Raw genomic sequence first — 19,077 nt, 5'->3', positions numbered from 1 at the left:
CTAATTTCTTTCTGCTGCATAGGGATACCCCATTTTCCCAACACCATTTATTAAAGAGACTCAATCTATGAAGGTTGTATTCAGGAAGTAGTATAGATCCCAAAAACAAGTTCATTTTATTTTATTCCATTGGAAAGATGTCAGAAATGGCCCTCAAGATGTTTTACAGAGAGAGCTGCAGATTAACATTTCCCTGTTTGTATACTAAGGTATAAAGTCAGCAAAATGCTTCATGAAAAAGAAATCCATAACAAATACTAGGAAAGATTCTATTGCTGTAAACCAGTTTCACATTGGATAACTCTTCAAAGGGCAATGATAAAGTAACTTCTTTTCATGCTGCTGTTAAATCTCAATTCAGATTTTGTTAAATTTCAATCAAGTTCATACATTTTTATTCCTGCTGACTTTCTTGTCTAGTGCTATTTTATTAATGCTATTTTTTCTTGAGAAAGATACAAATTGAAGATGTCGTGCTTCTGTTGCCTATTTTGAAAGATATATAACCATATCTGCTATCATTATATTTACACAAAAACCTAGAAATAAACAAACCACTTGTAAGAATTTCTAATTCAACTCAATTCAATTCAGTGACAATAATATTGTAAGATTCACAGTCCCATTTGTTCTGACTGTCTTTTCCCTTTAAAATAGTTTTTGCATTGGACAGAAACATTATAGGGAAAATAGCCAAAAAGAAAACCAAAACATTAGCCCAAAATTAAAATAAAATAAATAAGATAGTATAAGAAAATGTATTGGCCAGGAGCAGTGGCTCACACCTGTAATCCCAGCACTTTGGGAGGCCTAGGCAGGTGGGTCACTTGAGGTCAGGAATTCAAGACCAGCCTGACCAACATGGTGAAACCCCGTCTCTACCAATAACACAAAAATTAGCTGGGTGTGGTGGCGCATACCTGTAATCTCAGTTACTTGGGAGGATGAGGCAGCAGAATTACTTGAACCCAGGAGGTGGAGGTTGCAGTGAGTCGAGATCACGCCACTGCACTCCAGCCTGGTCAACAGAGCAAGACTCTGTATCAAAAAAAAAGATAAAAAATATACAAAGATAATATGCATATATATGAATATATATGGCATATGGAATCTACAAATTACATATATATCAATATATATGGCATATGGAATCTAGAAAATACAGAAGAACTTACAAATAAGGGGAAATCATCTCATAAAGAAATGGGCAAAGGCTTTGAAGAAGTACAATACAGAACTGAAAGACCAAACAAACAAATGGCTAATAAAGGAAATGAGATGCTTGTATTCATTAGTACCCAGGAAAATAAAATCACAATCAGATATCATTATACAGCAAGTAGGTTAAAATTTTAAAAGTCTTGTTTTACCAAGTGTTTGTAAAAATTGGAGGCAACAGAGCCTTGATACAATGATAAGTGGAGTGTAAATTGTTACAATTGCTCTGTTAGCATTAGTAACATTAGCTATCTGCCTATCAGTTTTAATACTACTAACATAAGCACCCGGGGAGATATGTACAGAAATGTTGACTATACCCCAAACTGAAAATAACTCTAGTAACATGAAGAATTCATCTTGTAATTCAGTGACTTCCAAATTCTTCCAACAGGGCCCATATGTAAGCAATACATTTTGGAGATATTGTCAGTACTCACCCCCACTCTTGGAGTGGTTTAGGAAAGCAAATGAGATGTGGAAAAATTTTCTGGCCACTTCTTGGAAAGTTTTCCTTCATGTCCAAGAAAGAGCCACAAGTAGGGCTGGACAATATAATGCCTTTGGACCCTGTTGTGTCAGGCTATGATGCCTGGAGCTGCTGCAGCCATCCTCCAATCTGTGTGAGGAAAAAATTTACATTAAGAATGGCATAGCCTAGGGATAGAAAGAATCTGGGTTCTTGATATCTTTCTTGGTCCATTTTTATCAATAAATCCGTAAGTCTGCCCTACCTTTGGGCTTGTTTATTTCTTCAACCACATTTGATCTGAGTTTCATTCTCAGCAAACTAACATGGGAACAGAAAACCATATATCGCATGTTCTCACTCATAAGTGGGAGTTGAACAATGAGAACACATGGACATGAGGAGGGGAACATCACACCATGGGGCCTGTTGGATGGGGCTGGGGGGTAGGGGAGGGATAGCATTAGGAGAAATACCTAACGTAGATAACAGGTTGATGGGTGCAGGAAACCACCATGGCGCATGTATACCTATGTAACAAACTTGCACATTCTGTACATGTATCCCAGAACTTAAAGTATAATTTTTTTAAATGTAAAAAAACCAGTTTATTTTTCTTGAAATGAAACTATCCAAACTGCTACAAACTGAACAAACAGTCAGCCCTAGTTTTGTTCATGTACATAATGTCCTTCTAGACAATAATTTGTTACTATATCTGATCAGAATATCACCGTAAATTCTTTAAGACAGATACCTCCACTTCCCATACAAAGATATAATGCATTTAAATATATAGTTTATTTCTCTTATTATTTTTAGTCTTAAGAAATCACAGAAGTCTCTATTGTTATTCTTGAAGGTATATATCACAAAACCTTTTAGCTATGCTTTCCTATATATACAAAAATGCTAGACTAATATAGGTCTTGCCTTTTATTTTCTAAAAAGAAATATATTTTTATATAAATAATCTAGGTTTTACTAAAGAAAATATTACAAATTACATATAATCCAAAAAAATCAGGTATAACCATTCTTAGTATTTTGTTTTATATACTTCCAAAAATTTTAAGAACCTATAAGTACATATTTTTACCCCCAAAATGGAACTATATGATGCAAATCGCTCAGGAATTTGCTTTTTAAACTTACCAGTATATTGGAAAATCTTTCCAATCACATTATACTTCTTTAACTGTCTGACTGATCTGGAACTATATAAATAATGTCTTTGGATAATTTTAACTAATGTGCATTGCAGAAAAAAGTAAGTCACTAACCCAGAAACATAGGAAATCATCACGATTTCTCCATTTACACTAGACAACTCAAAAATCAGTGCTAAAAGAGAACATATGAATGAAGCTGTTGATTAGACAACCTTTAAAAAAATAATTCTAGAATTATCATTCATTACTCAAACCAGAAAGACATAAGCCATGTTCTGATTTTATCTTTATAATTAATTTGTTACATGAATTATGTTTATGTTTATATTTTTCTCTTTAATTCTGTCAGTTTTTGGCCAGGCTATACAAAATGAGGATAATTTTTTCTTATGTATAATACATTATAGGATATTAGTTTTGCCTGTATTCTTTTCTCTTCCATGTAACAGTGAAAACCTACTTACTGAGCTCTTCTGTTAAATGCTACCAAAAAGTATCATTAATCTTACTGGCTTTATGCCAGATCTAGAAAAAAGTAATCTAGTTGGGTATTTACTATTGAGACCAGCAGATACCGCCTTGCAATATTACCGAAGACCTGCTAAACGCTGCTCTCACTCACGTACTTAGAGAAGCCCTAGAAATTAGTGTACTAAGAGGGCTATTGAAACTGAGGGAATGGAAAATACCCATATATATGTGAATTAGTTTGGGCTTGATACCATTTGTTACTTGGAAGATTATTACATTGTATGCCTCAGGACTGATTGTGTTTTACATTGCTTTCAAATTCATTCCCTCTCTCTCACTCACTGTCTCTCTCAGTGCAAAGTTCACTTCCATCCTCAGTTCATGGCCCATTTACATCATCAGCCTATGCAAGGTTTCCTTACTTTACTTGTTTATTCCCTTTTATTTATATTTCTTAATCTCATCCAATCTCACCCATCCACTATAAGTATCTAAAATGTCTAGGTTTTACGATATAATTATTTTCAATGTGACAGAATTTTTAATTGAATGTGACTTAAGCATTAGCCAGAATACGAAATTTTCTCTATTTTCTTTCTATGTATCAGTATGCTCTAGCAAATTCTTTTTCATTCTGATCAAAAAACACATAACATAAATTTACCCTCAAGTTATAGTACAGTATTGTTAACTATATGCACATTGTTATACAACAGATATCTAGGACTTTCCCATATTGTATGACTGAAACTCTATAGCTATTGTACAATCCTCCATTACCCCTTGCCCCAAGCCCTAGCAGCCAGCATCCTACTTTCTATTTCTGTGTGTTTGATTACATTAGATAACTCATATATGTGAAATCACACATTATTTGTCTTTTGTAGTTGGCTTTTTAAATTTAGCATAATGTTATCTGAGAAAAATATTCTCCTGCTGTTGAGCAGAATGTTCTATACGCGTATGATAGGTCCATTTGGTCTATACTATACTTTAGGATTTCTATTTCCTTACTGATCATCTCACTAGTTATTCTATCCATTATTGAAAAAAAGAGTAGGCCAGGCGCGGTGGCTCAAGCCTGTAATCCCAGCACTTTGGGAGGCCGAGACGGGCAGATCACGAGGTCAGGAGATCGAGACCATCCTGGCTAACAGGGTGAAACCCCGTCTCTACTAAAAAATACAAAAAGCTAGCCGGGTGAGGTGGCGGGCGCCTGTAGTCTCAGCTACTCGGGAGGCTGAGGCAGGAGAATGGCGTGAACCCGGGAGGCGGAGCTTGCAGTGAGCTGAGATCCGGCCACTGCACTCCAGCCTGAGCGACAGAGTGAGACTCCATCTCAAAAAAAAAAAAAAAAAAAAAAAAAAAAAAAAAAGAGTATTGAAATCTACTATTATTGTGTTACTGTCTTTTTTACCCTTCAATTTTGCCAATATTTATATCATATATTTGGGTGCTCTAAAGTTAGTTGCATACATTTTATAATTGCTATATTTTCTTAGTGAATTGACCCTTTTATTATATAATGTCCTTTTGTTGTCTCTTGTGATGGTTTTTGTCTTAAAGTCTGTTTGGTTCGATGTAAGTATTGCTAACCCGGATTTCTTTTGGTTGTGATCTGCACTGAATATCCTTGTCCATTCTTTCACTTTCAGCCTATGTGTGTCTTTACATCAAAAGTGAGTCTCCTGTTGACAACATATAATTGCATCTGGCATTGTTATCCATTCAACTACTGTATGTCTTTTGATCAGGAAGTGCTATGGTCTATATGAGTCATATGATGTGAAATAATCACACATATACAAGTGTGGAGCAAATTTGGTTCAATGTCAAATACTGGATATGATGGCTTGTTCTGCCAAGCTCTTAAATATATGCATTGATTACTGTCTGTCCGTTCATTACAACAAATCTTCCTACTGACATCATCATTTGGCTCTCCTGGGCACTGACTTAGTTGGTATACATCTGGTCACCCTTCCACCTCATTTACACAACCACCCACATCTTTGTACCCAGCTCTGAAAAGGCACAGCTGCCTAATGAGATGACTCAGCAGGGCATTGAGTGAAAGTAGCCCTCTGGGTTCAACTGAAAACATGGAGGTTGCTCTGTCACTGTGGGCAAAGCCAGGAAAGCAAAGAATGCAAAAGATTTTATCCCCAGATATAATTCAGAAAAGTAATACTTCAACGCAGTCTTTTAACTTCACATCTTTCCACATTTGCACTTGTTTAACCAATAATACTGTTAATCTCTCCTTAGGCTGTTCCATTGAAATGTTTTGACCTGGAAAATTACAAGGCTCAATTTTGCTCAGAAATCATCACTCCTATAAAACCTCTTTTTCACTTCTCGTGAGGTGAATTAGTCTTTCCTTCCACATTCCCATAACACTTTGTGCATGCATCTTTCCTGGCACATACCTCATTTACTCTAATGTTCTGAGTAGTCCTCTGTCTCTTCTGATAGATTGTGGGATCTTTAAAAGACATGAATAAGAACATGTCTTATTCACCTTTTACCTTTTCCTCTTGAGTATCTAGAACAGTATGTGTCACAATGAAGGTTCTCAATTAGTGAATCTGCTGCCCATTGAGCACAGGTTCTAGATATTGTACTTTAGCTTTTACAGCCTTTGTCTCATTTTATCCAGACAACAACTATGTGAAGATTCCATTTCAGATGAGGAAAGTGGCTGAAAGATGGTAATCACTTGTCTAAAGTCAGCTTTAGTAAGTAAGTAAGTGATAGAATCAGCTTTAAAATTTGCTCATTGTTACAATATTATATAATAAAGGATGAATTTATACCAAATACATAAATAGTCATGTTTTCTCATTGAACACTTCCTTGACATCTGAGTAAACTGGAAAAAAAAAAAAAATCAGCAAGTTTTCTTTTTTTTTTTGATACAGAGTTTCACTCTTGTTGCCCAGGCTGGAGTGCAATGGCACGATCTGGGCTCACTGCAACCTCCCGCTCCCAGGTTCAAGAGATTCTCCTGCCTCAGCCTCCCGAGTAGCTGAGATTACAGGCACGTGCCACCACACCCGGTTAATTTTTGTATTTTTAGTAGAGAAGGGGTTTCACCATATTGGTCAGGCTGCTCTTGAACTCGACCTCAAGTGATCCACCCACCTCGGCCTCCCAAAGTGCTGGGATTATAGGCGTGAGCCACCACGCCCAGCCAACAAGTTCTTTTCTGTTAGATTTTGCATTTTCTTTCACATATTCATCCACTCCTGCTAATTACCATTGCCTTGCCTCACAAAGACACTGACTTTTGAGATTTAAAAGAAGTGTTAAGTCTAATTTGTCTGATTCATTTCTTAACTTCTTCACATCTGTCTTGCTTAAAAATAAACTACTTGAATTAATTCATCATACTAGCATCAATTAAACCACTATATTAATGAAAGGAGTTATAATTGTCCTACAGTAGTGGTTGTGGCAAGAGAGGAAGCAGAAGAAAGAAGTAGAGGAAGCCGGACTCTTTTTACCAACCCACTCTCCTGGGAACTAATCCATTCCCAAGGGTGAGAACTCAGTCGCTGCCCTGGCAGAAAGGCATGAATCTGTTCATGAGGGTTCTGCCCCCATGACTCAATTACCTCCCAGTAGGCCTCACCTCCTGACACTACCTCTTGGGGATTAAATCTCCATGCGAGTTTTGGCAGGGATAAATCAGACCCAAACTATAGCAGATGTAGTTCTACTTGTCTATTTTTGCTTTTGTTACTCGAGCTTTTGCTGTCATATCCAAGAAATCATTGCCAAGCCCAATGTCATGAAGCTTTTCCCATATGTTTTCTTCTAGTAGATTTATGGTTTCACTTCAGAATTATCATATAATCCAACAATCACAGAAGGAAATCACTGCATGATTCCACTTATATAAGTTATCTAAAATAGTCAACCTCATAAACAGAGAGCAGAATGGTGGTTGCCAGGGGCTGGGTGGAGGGAAAAATGGAAAATTGCTGTTGAACAGGTATAAAGTTTTAGTTATGTCAGACAAATAAGTTCCAGAAATCTGCTATACAACATAGTGCCAATAGTTAACAATATGGTATTGTGTACTTCAAAAAATGTTGAGGTTAGATCTCAATTTTAAGTGTTCTCCTCACACTAGAAAGAAAAAATAGAATTCTACTGGGGGAAAAAAAAAGCTAGAAAAAAAGATAGCCACAAAAGAGCCAAAATCATGCCTGCTTTAGATTCTTAACACTAAATTTTAAAGGACAAAGGATTCACCAGTTCAGAGTTTGATGACAAAGAAATACGAGTCAATATTTCTATGCCAATCAGGTTGTCATTCATGAATAAACACAAGAGCAATACCTCTACAGTATCCAAACATATCCGATTCATTCTTTTTTAAAACAATTGTTTACTATGTAAACAAACTTCAAATAAATAAAAATAAAATTCTTCATAAACATGTGTGCTATAAGATTATCATTAGCATTAAATCCAGTTAAACATAAAATGAATTCCATTAAATAAATTTTGAAGATAATCCAAATGTGCTTTAATATCAGTGATGCCTGTTCAGGGATATAGTTGGATGTCAGGGGATGTGATACTATTTTTCAATTTTCAAATTGAAAAATAAAAATATGTTATCATTTATACCTTTATCCAGAATCTATTTTTGAGCCCTAACTATGGATCTGTTCTAGTTTGATACGAGAGTACTTCAGCAAATATGCAAGCTAGTTTCTCTAAAATTGTCCCATCTTTTATTTCTCATTTTTAAGAATGGAAGCCAATTATCTTCTAAAATGAGAACTACTTCACTGTACTTTGTTTTTCTCTTAGATTGTTTTAAGAAATAACTTAAGATAGATTTTTCTCTAGTCTTCAGATTAATCCTACAGGCACTTCAACAGCTGCCCTTCCTTCTGGATCCTGCAAGCCTAAATCCTTAGTAATTAAAACCGGATGCCACTGTAATCTAAAAAAAGAACAGAAAAGCAAAAAAAAAAAAAAAAAAAAAAAAAAAAAAAAATCAAGAGATTACCAAATAATCTAATTTAAGATGAAAATGTGCAAGTATATTGAACAATATATTATTTAATAGTATGAAATGTCTTGTTCTCAAAATGTTGACAATATTTTAAGAGACATGAATATACAAAAGTTGGCATATTTTTCTATTCAAACAATAGAGAATGATCAAGGACAATCAAATGAAAATATTTTGAGAATCAGGTAACAGAAAATGTATGTAGTTTTTATATTCTTTTGAATTGCAGACACAATTTGTGATTTAAAAATACAAGGAACCATATGAACTTTAAAGCAGTTTTTTCCAATTCTGTGAAGAAACTCATTGGTAGCTTGATGGGGATGGCATTGAATCTATAAATTACCTTGGGCAGTATGGCCATTTTCACGATATTGATTCTTCCTATCCATGAGCATGGTATGTTCTTCCATTTGTTTGTGTCCTCTTTGATTTCACTGAGCAGTGGTTTGTAGTTCTCCTTGAAGAGGTCCTTTACATCCCTTGTCAGTTGGATTCCTAGGTATTTGATTCTCTTTGAAGCAATTGTGAATGGAAGTTCATTCCTGATTTGGCTCTCTGTTTGTCTGTTACTGGTGTATAAGAATGCTTGTGATTTTTGCACATTAATTTTGTATCCTGAGACTTTGCTGAAGTTGCTTATCAGCTTAAGGAGATTTTGGGCTGAGACAATGGGGTTTTCTAAATATGCAATCATGTCATCTGCAAACAGGGACAATTTGACTTCTTCTTTTCCTAACTGAATACCCTTGATTTCTATAAATTATGCTGCTATAAAGACACATGCACACGTATGTTTATTGCAGCACTATTCACAATAGCAAAGACTTGGAATCAACCCAAATGTCCATCAGTGACAGATTGGATTAAGAAAATGTGGCACATATACACCATGGAATACTATGCAGCCATAAAAAAGGATGAGTTTGTGTCCTTTGTAGGGACTTGGATGCAGCTGGAATCCATCATTCTTAGCAAACTATCACAAGAACAGAAAACCAAACACCGCATGTTCTCACTCATAGGTGGGAACTGAACAATGAGATCACTCGGACTCAGGAAGGGGAACATCACACACCGGGGCCTATCATGGGGAGGGGGGAGGGGGGAGGGATTGCATTGGGAGTTATACCTGATGTAAATGATGAGTTGATGGGTGCAGCACAGCAACATGGCACAAGTATACATATGTAACAAACCTGCACGTTATGCACATGTACCCTACAACTTAAAGTATAATAATAAAAAATAAATTAAAAATAAATAAATAAATAAATAAATAAAAATTAAAAAAAATAAAAATAAAAATAAAAATACAAGGAAATGGCTGGGTGCGGTGGCTCACGCCTGTAATCCCAGTACTTTGGGAGGCCAAGAGGTGCGGATTGCAAGCTCAGCAGATCGAGACCATCCTGGCTAACACGTTGAAACCCCATCTCTACTAAAAATACAAACAATTAGTCAGGTGTGGTGGCAGGCGCCTGTAGTCCCAGCTACTCCGGAGGCTGAGGCAGGAGAATGGCGTGAACCCGGGAGGCGGAGCTTGTAGTGAGCCGAGATCGTGCCACTGCACTCCAGCCTGGGCGACAGAGCGAGACTCCGTCTCAAAAACAAAAACAAAAACAAAAAACAAGGAAATAAGGTCCAATGCAGCAAATATAAGTCACTCTTGTCTTTTTTTTTTTTTTTAATTGTTATAACCACACATGTATTAGAGTGATTCTGCAGAATATCTCTTGGTGACAGTTCCATTTAGCCCTTTAATAAAAATATATCAAATGGAATCCTGAGCAATGCTTTACACTGAATCTTATTATCAGTCTTCATTTTCATATATTCTGTTATTTCCCTGTATGTTATCCTTCCAAACCCCTCCCTATTGGGTGCTTAGCATGTTGCAGTATGTAACAGACATACAGTATGAGAAAGAGGAGGAAAAGAAAGAGAAAGAGAAAGAGAAAAAGAAAGGAAAGAAAAAAAGGGAGGGGAGGGTTTTAGAAGCTTTCTCTTTTATTGACATGAAAATGCAGTAAAACAACTAAAATAAATCATATTAATTGCTTTATGGGGTGGATTTATTTGAAGCTATAGATAACTAATATTATCTGTCTGGTATATTCTTCCCCCAAATATCAATTTGGCTATTTCTTTCATCTCCTTTAAGTTTTTCCTCAAATATCATTTTCTCAATGAGGTCTACACTGGCCAACATATTTAAAAATCTAATCAACCTCTCGCCCCCACACTCACACTGACTGGCACTCTGAATAATTTTACTTAAACTCTGATACTATTTTTTCATTTTCCTCTGAGACTTACTTAATATTAACACTGTATAATTGACTTATTTATTGTTTTTCTTGCTAGCCGTCTCACCCTCACACACAACCAAGTATAAGATTCATAAGGGCAACTATTTCAGTAGAATATATCCATGGGAACATATTACATGCTAAACATTTGTTTAGATTAAATAGAAATGAATTCAAAATAAGTTTGACTCATTGCCATCCAATATGGCCTTAGGTTTTAAGCTAAAACAAATGCACAAAGTAAACACTAACTATATCTAAAATATTAATTTGCCTTTTTGAAAAATTTAGACAAATAAATAAGAGTCTTTATTTTCTTTTCTTTCAATAAGCCACTTCAGTGATAACAATGGCAAAAATAAAGAAACCTTATAAGACAATTATCAGGGATAAATTACAGTGGACTTTCGTTTATTCTAGATGAAAATTTTAAAGCAAGTCACATGGGATTAATGAAACATTTAAGAACAATAAAATGCTTTTTATTGTTGTACTGAGCTAGTTAATACACCCAAAAGGCACTGGATACTTTTTTTTAAGTTAAGATTTGTAATAGGTAATATTTCAAAAATCAGAATATATAAATATATAAGTAAATTTAGAATGCTTTATTCCATGTGCATTCCTGTCTACCTCTTTAGCTTGGTCTCAGATAGGTAACTTATTAGTTTTAAAAAATGTATTCATTTATTGTCTTTTAGTTGTACACACTCACATGAAAATACATATTCTTAATTTCTATTACCTTTATTTAAAAAGATAAAATATATTATTATCAGTAAAGTACACTTTTTTATTTAACATTTTATTCTTTATTTTTTTTCCCCCACATCCATACATAGAGAACCGAGCTTCCCAGGATCCCATTAGATGGATAAACCATAGTTTAATTAATGAATCCTTCATAACAAAGTACCTTGTCAGCACAAATTAAAATTTATATTTTTGAGTGATCAATTTTGGCTGCCATAAATTTGAGAGGTGAAAACATGAGAAATTGCATTATTTAATATTTTTTAGAGTCACCTATAGATGCCTATTTTTAACCCAACACAAGTACAAAAATAAAACTTTAAAAGATACTGATTGTCCTTGCAGAAACTGTAATATTGTTTGTTAGAAGGGCTCTCTGCTGTAAGGAAGGTAACACATTGACACATATTGAGTGAATATAAACTGGGCAATGATTCGCAGGCTATAAATCTATTAGGTTCCACATTTCCTTCTCAGTTTTTGAGGTTTGGGGATCATCTCAGCAATCTTCTTCCTTATGGAAAATACAGTATATCTCTCTACACTGTCTCTAAAAATACTGAGATTCCATTATACAATTCTATTAATAACATTGTAACATGGTTGTGTTTAGAAGTAGATCAAACCCAGTTTTATCTTAAAACATGAAATTTATCTATTTGGTTATACATGAAAATATTTGATATTAGAGGAGCAACTGATATTCAGATATTATTCCAGGAAATGCTATCAATCCTTGTTTTTCATTAGTTCTTCAGTTGTCCTAGCTTTTCTCTCAATACCGAACTTACCGCAGCCCAGTAACTGCCCTCTCCCTAGGAGCCTACCTTTGGGACAGTTTTAAGATTTCTTTCTGGCTTTACATACCTGAAGATAAGGGCAGAAAATCAAAACCATTTAGTCTAATAAACCCTCAGCAGCTTTACTGCTGAACACTATTATTTCTATTTTCAGATTAAGAAAGTGAGATCCAGAAATACCATTCAACCCAGCAATCCCATTACTGATTATATACCCAAAGGAATAGAAATCATTCTATTATAAAGATACATGCATTCATATGTTCGTTGCAGCACTATTCACAATAGCAAAGACATGGAATCAACCCAAATGCCCATCAATGATAGACTGGATAAAGAAAATGTGGTACATATACACCATGGAATACTATGCAACCATAAAAAGGAACAAGATCATGTCCTTTGCAGGGACATGGGTGGAGCTGGAAGCTATTATCCTCAGCAGACTAACACGGGAACAGAAAACCAAACACCACATGGCATGTTCTCACTTATAAGTGGGAGCTGAACAATGAGAACACATGGACACAGGGAGGGGAACAACACACACTGGGGTCTGTGGAGGCAGGCAGGAGGGAAAGGAGAGCATCAGTATAAAGAGGTAATGCATGCGGGGCTTAATACCTAGGTGATGGGTTGATAGGTGCAGCAAACCATTATGGCACACATTTACCTATGTAACAAACCCACAAGACATATTAATAAAAAGTTAAATACAACAAAGATATATAGATTAGAAATATCTATGCTCCTAATAACAGACCATCAAAATATATGAAGTAAAAATGGACAAAATTGAGAGAAGAAGTAGAAAGGTCTACAATAACAGAAGCTTTAATACCTCACTCTCAATAAAGGATAAAATAACCACACAGAAGATAAGGAAATAGAAGGCTTGAACAACACAATAGACCAACTATTGGGCAGACTGTACAGATATATACAGTACACTCTACCCCCAAAAAAACAGTATAACATTCTCCTCAAATGCATATGGGACATTTTCCAGGATAGGCCATATGTTAGGCCATAAGTTGTCTTTACATATTTTTGAAAATAAATGTCATACAAAGAATCTTCTCTGACCACAAGGAGACAAGGTTGGATATTGCTAACAGAAGGAAAAATAGAACATTCTCATTTTTTAAACTAAAAAACACCCTATCAATCACCAATAAATTAGCAAACAAAACATAACAAAAATTCTGTGGTTTGAATGTATCCCCCCAAGTTGATATGTTGAAAACGTAATCCAATGCAACAGTGTTGAGAGGTGGGACTTTTAAGAAGTGGTTATTGGTATTATTACAGGAGTGGTTTCTTTATTGTGAGAGTGGGTTATTTTAAAAAGAATGGATCTGGCCCACCTTTCTCTCTGTCTTGCCCATGTGATGCCTTCAACCATGTTATGACACAACAAAAACCTTACCAGATGTCAGCTCCTCAATCTTGGAATTCCCAGTCCCCAGAATTTTAAGCCAATAAATTTTTGTTCATTATAAATTACTCGTCTGTGGCTTTCTGTTACAGCAACGCAAAACAAATTAAGACAGTATATTATAAAATACTCCAAGGTGAATGAAAAAGAAAACACAACGTATTGGCCGGGCGCGGTGGCTCAAGCCTGTAATCCCAGCACTTTGGGAGGCCGAGACGGGCGGATCACAAGGTCAGGAGATCGAGACCATCCTGGCTAACACGGCGAAACCCCGTCTCTACTAAAAACACACACACAAAAAATTAGCCAGGCGAGGTGGCGGCGCCTGTGGTCCCAGCTACTCGGGAGGCTGAGGCAGGAGAATGGCGTGAACCCGGGAGGCGGAGCTTGCAGTGAGCTGAGATCTGGCCACTGCACTCCAGCCTGGGCGACAGAGCGAGACTCCGTCTCAAAAAAAAAAAAAAAAAAAGAAAACACAACGTACCAAAACCTATGAGATACAGTGAAAGCAGTGCTACAAGGAAAATTTATAGCTAAAACCGCTTACATTTTAAAAACAGAAATATCTCAAATCAGCAACCTAATTTTACAAATTAAGGATCTAGGGGAAAAAAGAACAAACTAAACTCAAAGCTAGCAGAAGAAAAGAAATAATCAAGATTAAAGCAGAGACAAACAAAATAGAGAAATAAAAACAATAGAGAACATAAAGAAAAATAAAAGTTGGATCTTTGAAAATCAACAAAACTGACAAATGTTTAGCTAGACTGACTAATAAAATAAGGACTCAAATTACAAAAATCAGAAATAAAAGTGGAGATGTTACTTCTGATTCTAAAGAAAGAGAGAGACTATAAAAGTACCATGAACAACCATATACCAACAAAGTAGATAGCCTAAATAAAATGGACAAATTCCTAGAAATAAAAAAACCTACAAAGGCTAAATCATGATGAAATAAGAAAACAGAATACCTGTTATATTGGTTATCAAAATATCCCAAAAAAGAAAATTCCTGAACCTGATGGCTTCACTAGCAAATTCAATCAAACATATAAAGAGGTACAAACACCATCCTTTTCAAACTTTTCCAAAACATTGAAGAGAACACTTCCTAAGTCATTCTATGAGTCTATCCTTGCCCTGACACCAAAGCCAGACAAAAACACTACAAGAAAATAAAACTGCAGACAAATATGCATTGTGAATATTGATGCAAAAATCCTCAACAAAATATTAGCAATCTGAATCCATCAGTAATTTAAAAAATTATACATCATGACCAAACAGAGTCTATTCCTGATATGCAAGGATGATTTACCATACAAAAATCCATCAGTATAATACACCACAGTAAGAGAATGGAGGAAGAAAACATGTCATCATCTCAACTACTGCAGAAACAACATTTGATAAAATCCCACACCTTGTCATGATAAAGACACACAACAAACTACATCAACATAATAAAAACCATATACAAAAAACTCACAGAGAACATCATACTCAATAGTGAAAGAATGAAAGCTTTTCCGGTAAGATCAAGAAGGCAAGGATGCCTGTCTACACCACTTCTATTTAAAATAGTACTAGAAGTCCTAGCCAAAACAATTAGGCAACAAAAGGAAATAAAACACATCTAAATTAGAATGGAATAATTAAAATTATGTTTGTTCACAAATTATATAATCTTATACATAGAAAACCCTAAAGACTCTACAAAAAACTATTAGAACTACTAAGCAAATTTAGCAAAGTAGCAGGATACGAAGTGAACACAAGAATTAGTTTCATTTCTGTTTACTAACAATGAGCAATCTAAAAAGGAAATTGTTAAAACAATTCCATTTATAATAGCATCAAAAGGAATAAAATGTCAGGAATTAACCAAAGAAGTAAAGACGTGGACAATAAAAACCAAAAAACATTGCTGAAAAAAGTTGAAGAAGACATAAATAAATGGACACCTCATGTTCATGGGATGGAGGAGTTAATATTGTTAGAATGTCAATACTAGCCCCCCCAAAACCTACAAATTCAATGCAATTCCTATGAAAATCCCAATGATGTTTTTAACAGAAATAAAAAATCCATCCTTAAATTGATATGTAATCTGAAAGATCTATGAACAGCCAAAACAACTATGAGAAAAAAGAACAAATTTGGAAAACCCACATTTCCTGATTTCAAAACTTACTACAAAGCTCCAGTAATCAAAACAATGTAGTACTGGCATAAAGACAGATATACAGAACACTGCAATATAATAATGAGCTCAGAAATAAACCCTCGAATTGAATATATTGTCAAAAAGAGTGTTGAGACCTTCCAATGAGAAAAGGACAGTCTGATGGTGCTGGGAAAACTGGATATCTACATGCAAAAAAATTAAGGTGGATGTTTACCTAACACCATATACAAAATTTAACATAAAATGAATTATAGACTTAAATCTAAGAGTGAAAACTACAAAACACTCAGAAAGAAACATAGGGCAAAAGTTTTATGACATTGGATTCAGCAATGATTTCTTTAATATGACACTAAAGGCACAGGCTACAGAAGAAAAAAATAAGACAAATTGGACTTTGCGAAAATTAAAGACTTTTATGCATCAAAGAGCATCATTAACAGAGTGAAAAGGCAACTGAAAGAATGGGGTCAACTATTTGCAAATCATGTATATGACAAGGAATTAATAGCCATATATATAAAGAACTTCCTAAACTCAATGACTACAAAAGCCACCTGATGCAAAAGATATACACGTACCCAATGAGCACATGTAAAGGTGATTCACATCACCGATCATTATGGTAATGCAAACAAAAACCGCAATGAAACACTACCTCACACTCATTGGGCTATCAAAAAACAGAAGGTAACTGTTGGCAAAATGTAAAGGCCTTGAAACTCTGGTGCACCATAGTGGGAATGTAAACAGTGCAGCTGCTGTCAAAAACAGTATGGCGGTTCCTCAATAAATTATAAATAGAACCACCACTTGATCTAGCAATTCCACTTAAGGGTATATACTCAAAAGAATTGAAAGCAGGGTCTCAAGGAGACATTTGCACACTCATGTTCACATTTAGCACTACTCACAGTAACTAAAATGTGGAAACAACCCAAGTATTCAGGGGTAGATGGAAGGATAAGCAAAATATAGTATGGATATGAAATGGCATACTATCCAGCCTTAAAAAGGAAGAATACTCTGACATATTCTACAACGTGAATGAACCTTCCAGGTATTATGCTAAGTGAAACAAGCTAGTCACAAAAAGACAAATACTGTATGATTCTACTTACTTAGTACTTAGAATAGTAAAAATCATAGAACCAGAAAGTAGAATGGTGGCTTCCAGGGTCTGGAGGAAGAGGAGAATGAGGAGTTATTATGTAATGGGCGTAAAATCTCAATTTTGGAAGAAGAAAAATATTCTGGAGATGAATGATGGTGATAGTTGCACAGCAATATGTATGTTCTTATCCCAATGATCTATACACTTGAAAATGGTTAAAATGTTAAATATTATGGTAGGCAAATTTTATCACAATTTTTTTAATTTCATGGGTTATAAAAATGGCAATTATAATAGCGATAATAACCTCAAATAAGACTATACATATTTTTCTAGTGTTTATAATTATGAACTCAGGATCTGAAGGCAGATTGAGTTCAAATGCTGGCTCTATTACATATTGGTGTAGAGAATTTTGGCAAATTCAGTAACCTCTGAGCTTCAGATTCTTCCTCCGTAAAATGTAGATGATAATACTACTTATCTCATAGCGCTGTTATGAGGCATAAGTGAATTTAAAAATGTAGATGATAATACTACTTACTTCATAGTACTGTTACGAGGCATAAGTGAATTATTATTTGCAAACCTTTTTTAATAGTGCCTGGAGCATAGTCTACCCTCAATAAACTAGATTCCAGTTCATATTATTGCCTTCTGACCATTTATACTCCATATACTGGAAGAACATTTTTGGATATGCACATTTGCTCCCCTCACCTCCTTTGCTTAAAACACTCCAAAGTCTTCTTGTTGCTTTCAGATTAAAAATCAAACATCTTTACGTGGCCTACAGGGCCTCAAAGTCCTGGCCCCATACCCTTCTCTTCAGTCTCGTTTTGCATCAGGTTCCCTATAGCTCCTAAGGCTTCTACAATGCTCACCTTACAGATCTTTTTATCTCTATTCTCGCTACTGCCATAGGACATTTGTACATGCTTCTGCCTGAAGTGTTCTACTTCCCTCTCTTACAGCTCATTCTTATGCTTCCCTAGCTTATTACCACTTCTGGGAAGCAGCCCCTTCTGGCCCTTATTATTATGTTAATACCCTATTATTTTAAAGCTTCAATATTACCATGTTTTTCCAAAATGAAAATTCCAGGAAGAGTGGTTCTGAGTGGCTTACCTTGAGTCATATTCTCATTTTCAGGGAAGGGAAAGAGAAGGCACTTTGTTTGACAGATCCGCCAAGACCCTATCCATAGACTCAGAGGAGATACCCAAAACTGAATCAGGGGGACGTCCTAGGGTAATAATGGCTGGACAGGAAAAACACAGATTCTCAGTACAGGTAACATTTGGTTAAGGTCAGTCTCACTCACTAGCCTAAAACTCCAGGAGAAGAGAGGCTACGTCTTTTTTGGCTAACCACTTTATCCTCAGTACCCAGAACAATGTTTGAAATGTAGTTACTCTAATAAGTATTAATATTTGTGGAAGGTTGTTATACTAGGCATTGGAGACATAATCTGGGAAAAAAAACAGATTTGGTCCCAACCTTCTTGGAGCTCAAAATAAGAAGGCAGACAAGATGACCTTTAGAATATCTTCTTCAAAATGATATTTTATCAACCTATTTTTCACTGAAAATGTGTTATACATGCATTTTGAAGATGGTCTTGAACTTTGGAAGGTAATGTGTAAATGCTCAAGGCTTTGCCCCTTTTAAACTTACCACTCCATTCAAATTTTTAATAATATTCAAACATTATTTTTTATGATGCCCAGGAATTTTGAAAATAACTGGTATTTTAAATTTACAATATTTTCTTTGTTGAAATTCAGAAGACTGATTTTAAAATGCTCTGGTTTAGGCTTTCATTTTAGATCAAAGTACCCCATCAACCAGCAATTTTTGGAGGAAGGGAATCCTCATAAACCAGCATTCATGAAAGGAAAGGTACTGATTTTATGGGACAGCAAATATAAACACTTACTTTTATTTGAAGGTAACTTTAAGCATAAACTAATAATAAAAACAGTATTCTAAAACTATTATAAGTACTTTAATATTAGTTAATAGATATCTGTTGTTTTGAGAATTGGATGACATACGTAAAAAAGAACTTTACGTGAAGAAAACCCTTTAGCCAGTTGTTTAC

This window comes from Macaca thibetana, chromosome 12 (genome assembly GCF_024542745.1).
Source record: "Macaca thibetana thibetana isolate TM-01 chromosome 12, ASM2454274v1, whole genome shotgun sequence".
Lineage (NCBI taxonomy): Eukaryota > Metazoa > Chordata > Mammalia > Primates > Cercopithecidae > Macaca > Macaca thibetana.
This window is presented reverse-complemented; position numbering follows the sequence as displayed.